The sequence below is a fragment of the Rutilus rutilus genome (assembly GCF_951802725.1).
Source record: "Rutilus rutilus genome assembly, chromosome: 22".
NCBI classification, from domain to species: Eukaryota; Metazoa; Chordata; class Actinopteri; order Cypriniformes; family Leuciscidae; genus Rutilus; species Rutilus rutilus.
Genome location: NC_140227.1, coordinates 8,463,905 through 8,471,330, shown reverse-complemented (window position 1 = coordinate 8,471,330; position 7,426 = coordinate 8,463,905). Strand labels below are relative to the sequence as shown.

At 35.2% G+C, this 7,426-nt stretch overlaps 1 long non-coding RNA gene across 1 annotated transcript in view; it reads right to left on the bottom strand.

Moving 5' to 3' along the window:
* Window positions 1-5,644: 5,644 nt before the first annotated feature.
* LOC311282244 overlaps window positions 5,645-7,426 on the bottom strand; it is a 42,962-nt gene continuing 41,180 nt past the window's right edge. Inside the window, exon 4 of the long non-coding RNA XR_014625905.1 lies at window positions 5,645-6,648. This is a non-coding gene — a long non-coding RNA (uncharacterized lncRNA). The remainder of the gene's footprint in view (window positions 6,649-7,426) is intronic.

Sequence of the window (7,426 nt, the reverse complement as noted above, 5' to 3'; positions counted from 1 at the left end):
ACATTACAGCTCAAAACTTTTACATTCCCATATTTTCCTGTTTCTTACTGTAAAGCTGCTTTGAAACAATCTGTATTGTATTAAACAATATATAGATAAATGTGATTTGACTTGTTTGGAAGGACATACTGTAGAGCTGCTTTATAGCTGAATTGAATTTGTATCATAATTGATGAACTTTGTAACATTACCACTGTTATGGAAGTGAATTGAATCAATGTTGAACTTACTTGAGCTGAATAATGAAACAATTGCCTTCTGTAGAAATGTTTATAGATGACTTGAACTCATTTCACAATCAATAAATCAACATTGACTCTGTTATTGAACTGAATCAACATTGAACTGACTTGAGCTGAATAATGAAACGGGTTGTCTTCTGTAGAGCTGCTTTATATAACTGACGAACTTTGCAACATTAACACTGTTATTGAACTAAATTGAACATAACTAAAGTGAGCTGAATAATGACAGTTGTCTTTTGTAGAGCTGCTTTACAGCTGACATTGATTCCGTTTCATAATTGCTTGATTTTTCAACATTAACATGTTATTTTCCTATTTATTACTGCAAAGCTGATTTGAAACAATCCATATTGTATAAAGCAATGTGTAGATAAATGTGACTTGACTTGTTTGGAAGGACATACAATTCTGCCTCCAATGCTGACAAATAACTATTTTGTACCATTCTAATAAAAAGCTTAAAATGTATTCATGGCATCACATGATTCAAAGCGATGAGAGAATATAAAAATTGTACACTACAGAAGCTTAAATGAAAAAAATGATGTGTAGAAATGCAACACTGTACACTTCGGACAGATATTCAGCACTGAACTGATTCATGTTCCTTTGACCATTGCTGACTCGCGCCTCCTACAAGCTCTGAAAACAAATGGCCCTCCTGTAAACAGGCTGTTTGTAGATACGGCCAGCTAAGCCTGAACACAAGATGTCCTGGGGAAGTTGGGGAGCAAGGGATGTTGATAGGTCATGAGAGAGAAAGAGAGAGAGAGTGATTTCAACACAAGATAGAGTGCAGTTCAAGCTCTGTTAAAGTGAAATGAAAAACATTTCCCTCCACTGTCCTCACATCCACCATCTGACCTCTATGGACACTGGATTGTTTTTTTTGTGTGTGTGTGTTTTTTGCAGGGCTTAGTGAATTGTTAGGAATGGTATTTGTGGGGAAATTATAGAGTAAAAATCTATCAGTGTGCAACAACTGACCTTACTGATGGCAAGCGTAATAAATCATCACTTGTGAATTCTGGGTCCAAAAGCTGCTGACGTGCTTGTACTAGTATGCTGCTAATCTATGAGCATGACAATGAAATATTCCTTACAGGATTAGTTTGGCCAAAAAATGATGTCTCTATTTACACACCCTGATGTCATTAAGTGAAGTTTGCTTAACTTTTCTCTGTGGAAGACAAAAGAAGAGGATGTAAAAATGGCCTTTCCCATAAAATGTCTCTATCTGTCTATCTGGCAGTCAGTCGGTCTGTCTATCCATCAATCCGTCCGTCCGTCCGTAGTGTGAAAATTAAAAATGATCTAAGACTGTATCATCCACAGTCCTGTTTCCATTCATGTAAAATTAAATACCTAACTTGACTAAGTTCCATGAAAGCATATTATAGCCTCCAAAAGCTCCTGTTTGTAAACAATTTCAGTTCCATAAAAGGGTATATTTCTAAGTGAAACAGGATATTCAAAACAGAAAAAAAAAGTACAGAAAGAATTGATTGGATCTTGAAAGTGACCTTGAGTCATAAACTAATTTAAACTTCAAACTAATTTAAACTTTAAACTTCAAACTAAATTAAACTTCAAACTAATTTAAACTTTAAACTTCAAACTAAATTAAACTTCAAACTAATTTAAACTTTAAACTTCAAACTAATTTAAACTTCAAACTAATTTAAACTTTAAACTTCAAACTTAATTAAACTTCAAACTAAATTAAACTTCAAACTAATTTCAACTTTAAACTTCAAACTAAATTAAACTTCAAACTAATTTCAACTTTAAACTAATTTCAACTTCAAACTACTAAATTTACTTCGTTTAACTTATAAACTCTAACCTCATACACTTATGAACTAATTAACTTATAAACTCATGAATTCATAGACTTATGAACTCTTAAACTCATAAATTAATAGGCTCTGAACTCTTAAACTCATTTAAACTTATAAACTCTAAACTCATTTAAACTTATAAACTAACTCAAAAACTCGTACTTATAAACTCATCAATTTAATACACTTATAAACTCTAAATTCATAAACTCTGAGTAAACTTCAAACTACTTTAAACTTCAAACCACTTTAAATTTCTTAAGTTTAAAGCTTCCAGCTCCCAAGCAACTCCATAGCAACCAAACTTGAGTACCCTAGCAACCGTTTAGCAAGACCTATATCTCTGTATCAGAACATCGTATAGAGATGAGGTTTGGCTATTTTGACTCATGCTAGCAAACAGCACTTCCAACATGCTACACATGCTAGCAGTGAATAGCTACATGCTAATAGCGATTAGTGAAGTGTTAAAACATGCCAAGGTCATGCTAAGAACTCTATAAAAACTCCATAGTAACCATCTGTGACAACGACCAACCACCTAGTAACACCATATCATCCGCCCTGAATACCTTAGCAACCGCCTAGCAACACCATAGCAACCACCCAGAACACCCTAGCAACCGCCTAGCAACCACCCAGAATACCTTAGCAACCGCCTAGCAACACCATAGCAACCATCCAGAACACCCTAGCAACCGCCTAGCAACCTCCAAAAAGACCCTAGCAACCATCGAAAATATCCTAGCAACCGCCTAGCAACCACCCAGAACACCCTAGTAACCACTCAAAATACCCTAGCAACCGCCTAGCAACCACCCAGAATGCCCTAGCAACAGCCTAGCAACACCATATCAACCAACCAGAACACCCTAGCAACCGCCTAGCAACCACCCAGAACACCCTAGCAACCGCCTAACAACCACCCAGAATACCCTAGCAACCGCTTAGCAACACCATAGCAAGCACCCAGAATACCCTAACAACCGCCTAGCAACACCATAGCGACCACCCATAACATCCTAGCAACCGCCTAGCAAAAAACTTTCTGGTCCAAACTTTCTCAAGCCAACTTAAAGTTTGTCTCGACGAACTTTCGCATCTAGTTATAAATGAATGCCTAAATAGTGATATGGCTGCATGGCCTGGCTGCAAGTGATGTCAGGGAAAGGAAAGTTGTTTTAGTTATTGTTTATTTTTTATTTTTATTAAAGGTTATGAGGTGAATTGTTTTTCTTTGGAATAACATGCACCAATGAATCATTCACAATACGACTAGAAACATACACTGAGAAAATTTTTATTTCATGTTGACTTTACAGCATGAATGTTAACCATATGGGTATATTCCTACTTTTTAGAAGCCATATGACAGCTTTGCATGAGAAACAGACTGAAAAATGCAGGCGAGTGAATGATGAGAGAACTTTTTCTTAACACACTGTCATTAATATTATATATATGTTTGGAATAAGATTTCTTATGCTCACCAAAGCTGCATTAATTTGATCAATAAAAACAATAATATTGTGACATATTACTATAATTTTAAATAACTGTTTTCTATTTAAATATATTAAATGGTTTAATTTTGCTGTGATGTCAACGCTGAATTTTCAGCATCATTACTCCAGTATTCAGTCACATGATCTTTCATAAATCATTCTAATATGCTGATGTGGTGCTCAGGTAACCTGTCTCGATTTTCAAAAAGTTAAAAACAGTTTTTTTTTTTTGTTTTTTTTTGGAAACCATGAAACACAAAGATTCAAAAGTATTTTTTAAAATTATTTTTATTATTATCAAAAATTCTAAAGAAATTAATACTTTTATTCAGCAAGGACATATTAAATTGTAAATTGTGACAACAAAAATAAAGACAATTATATGTTTACAAAAGATGTTTTTTTTTTTTTTTTAAATATCAGTTTTCACAGATATATAACGCAGAAAAAACAGTTCTGAACATTGATAATAAGAAGAACCGTTATTATTAATTGATCATCAATAATAATTGAGCACCAAATAAGCATTTTAGAATGATTTCTGAAGAATCACGTGATGCTGAAGACTTGAGTAATGATGCTGAAAATTCTGATGTTTTTACTGCATGTTTGATCAAATAAATTGCAGCCTTGATGAGCATAAGAGACTTCTTTCAAAATAATTAAAATATAATTTAATTCTTAATTATTCCAATCTTTTAGTGTTTACTTCAGAGTCACTGTAAAAAGAACACGCTTTTCAGTAAAACATATAACACACAGTTTACAATTAAGCCCACTGTTACTCTCCTGTTTGATTGAAATGTTCCAGTTTGCAGCTTTTCCTGAAGTATCAGGGTCTCGGGCTGCCAAGTAACATCAACCCAAATGATGTGAACACTGTGCTCATTATGTAGCCCTGCTGCCCTGCTGTTTTTCACCAGCACTACAGTGGACAGATGGTCACAAACACTGACCAGCTATTTCCTGGTCACCTGAGCAGCGAGGAGCGGCTCACTTTGAGCTGGGTTCCTGCCTGCCTCCGTGGGTCCTGGGAAGGGTCAACGCGAACCAGCATGTGAAAGGAGCCATACTGCCATATTTGTTATTCCAGCAAAGTCTTCTGGTTGAGAATAGGCCACCAACTTCTTTTTGTGAATGAGGAACGTAAGGTTTACATGGTCTAATCAAATCTCAACAAAGCATTCGAATTACGTTGTACTTCACTGGCTTGAAACGGCCACCAAAGCCAGTGAATATTAAGTGAGGTATTCCTAGCAACCGAATGCAACAACAAAGATGTTTTTGAGTGATTAACCAGCGTTCTGGTCGATGTTTAAAGCATCGCGTTGTTCATTTGATCCTGAAGGATAAATAACAAAGTTGGAAAACACCCAGAGCCTTTAATCGTCAAGAAACGAGACGGTTTTCAGAGCAGATGTTCCTGTTTTACAGGAGTCTCCGGGAGATAAGGTTTGAATTATGAAGGGAAATATTTATCCAGGCAGAGGAATATTACTCTTCCCCGTCACTCGGCCACACATTCTCAGAGGCAAGACAATATCCAGGGGAAGTGGAGGAGTTAACCTCATTTGTTGCCAGGGGTGATAAAACTAACCCAAGATCAGCCAGTCAGATATACAATGACAAATATGTGTCTCTGACTGCTTATATATATAGTATCGGTCAAAAGTTTGGAATAATTAAGATTTTGGGTAACACTTTACAGTAAGGTTCATTAGTTAACATTGGTTAACCAACATGAACTAACCATGAGCAATACATTTGTTTCTGTATTTGTTAATCTTTGTTAATGTTAGTTTATAAAAATATAGCTGTTCATTGTTTGTTCATGTTAGTTCACAGTGCATTAACTAATGTTAACAAGATTTTTATAAAGTATTAGTAAATGCTGAAATTAACAATAACAAAGATTAAGAAATGCTGTATAAGTGCAGTTTTCAGCATTATTACTCCAGTCTTCAGTGACACATGATCCTTCAGAAATCATGAAAAATGATGAAGACTACATTTTTGCTGTTTCATTAATTGTTTTTCCATTTAATATGCCATTTAATTGCAGGTGTAGTAACATCACATCACATTTGCTTTGTAAAACTATGCATGTGCCTCTAAAGGAACCATGTTTTAAAACCAAACTCAGCCTGAGAATTATTCAACTGAGTAAAAAGCGTAACAACTAACCCCATTCTTCCCTATAATGTAGTGCATTACACAGTCTCTGCATCAACATTGCAACATGCTCTTTAGTACTCTCTGAGATACTAATGTTTTAAATCATATGGTGTTTGATTGCATTTTATTATCACCCCACTGTCATGGCTTATTCACTTCTCTATCATGATATGCGTAACTTCAGCTTTAACCATTGAATAATAATCTTTCGGTGAATAAATCTTATCAGCTGTGAAATTTGGCACTGAGCGTCTGTTTGGCTGATGACATATGAAGATAAAATGCCTCAAAACTCTAGTTCTCTTATGTCAGAACGTCAGCTGTGATGCTTGAAGTTTTAAATTTCAGTCTAAATAAAGAATAAATGAAATGTCACGACTATATTTGACGTTAATGAAATATCCCATTATCCAGGGCTTCCAAGATGAATTTAAAAAATCATTAAGATATACATTAACACAGATCAAGCTACTCAACTTACCAGAGGAAAAACACATTTTATCCACCCAGCCGTGAGATTAATGGTTTTATAAACATGATTAATGAGCGTTATTTGTGTTGACAGTCCTTGAGTGACATGTTACAGGTGTGAGGTTGCCCACAACCGCTTCCTCTTAAAAGAGACTTTACAGCTGTCTCATTCATACCAAACTACCTTCTCCATCAGCGGCAGAACGCTATGACTGGGGGCAAAGCCTTTGACTGTGATGATAAACATTTTCCAGGCTCACAAGGAAAGTTTTTGTTCACTTCCAAATCATGGAGTGTTCATGGTCCTTAACATTCCCAATGGACTGGCCAAACTGAAGAAATAGTTAAGCTGTCATCCAGCGATCAGACACAGCAGCCCAACAGACATTTCGAGAGCAGTTGGCAGGATCTCTGAAAAAAAAAAAAAAAAAAAAAAATCAAAGGGATGAAAAACAACTGGAATTGGGCCTCATGTAACGAGAATTTAGTCAAGCTGACAGAACATGTCAGTGGTTTTAACTTCATATCTCAAATTCCTTGATTCTCACCTCTTAATTTATTCCTGGCTTTATTTGATCTTTATTAAAAATAAATTAAAACAGAGTTAAATGGGTGTTTGTTCAACTATGGACACCTTTGGCCCTGTGGACCTTTAGAAAATAAACTTTCTTAAAACCCACTTTTCACACTCTCACGAGTATATTTCCTTTGTCTGCTATGTCAAACAGTGGACACTCACAGGAGAATTCTGCAATTTTAGTACTTTCTTAACCATCATGAACCAACCACATCTAAAATGTAGTTGAATTCAAATTTTAAACATTTAAGAATAAATCTAAGGCTAATTTAATGGCTAGCATTTTATAAATCTTAAAATACAATTAACATTTATTTTCACACATAAAGGCATGGTTTCACAGACAGGGTTTATCTTAAGCCCGGATTAGACCTTAGTTCAATTCAGTACATAAAAAAACAAAACAAAATAAAAACATTACTGATGTGCATCTTGAGACAAAACAATGGCAGTGACATATTTTACGATAGTCTGGAACTAGGCTTAAGCCTTGTATGTGAAACCGGGGGGGACATGTCTCACATTTCATCTTAAGTATGCTCTTCACTGACACAAGTTGCAAGAGAAAGAAAAATAAATAAATACATACATACATACATGCAATACACACAT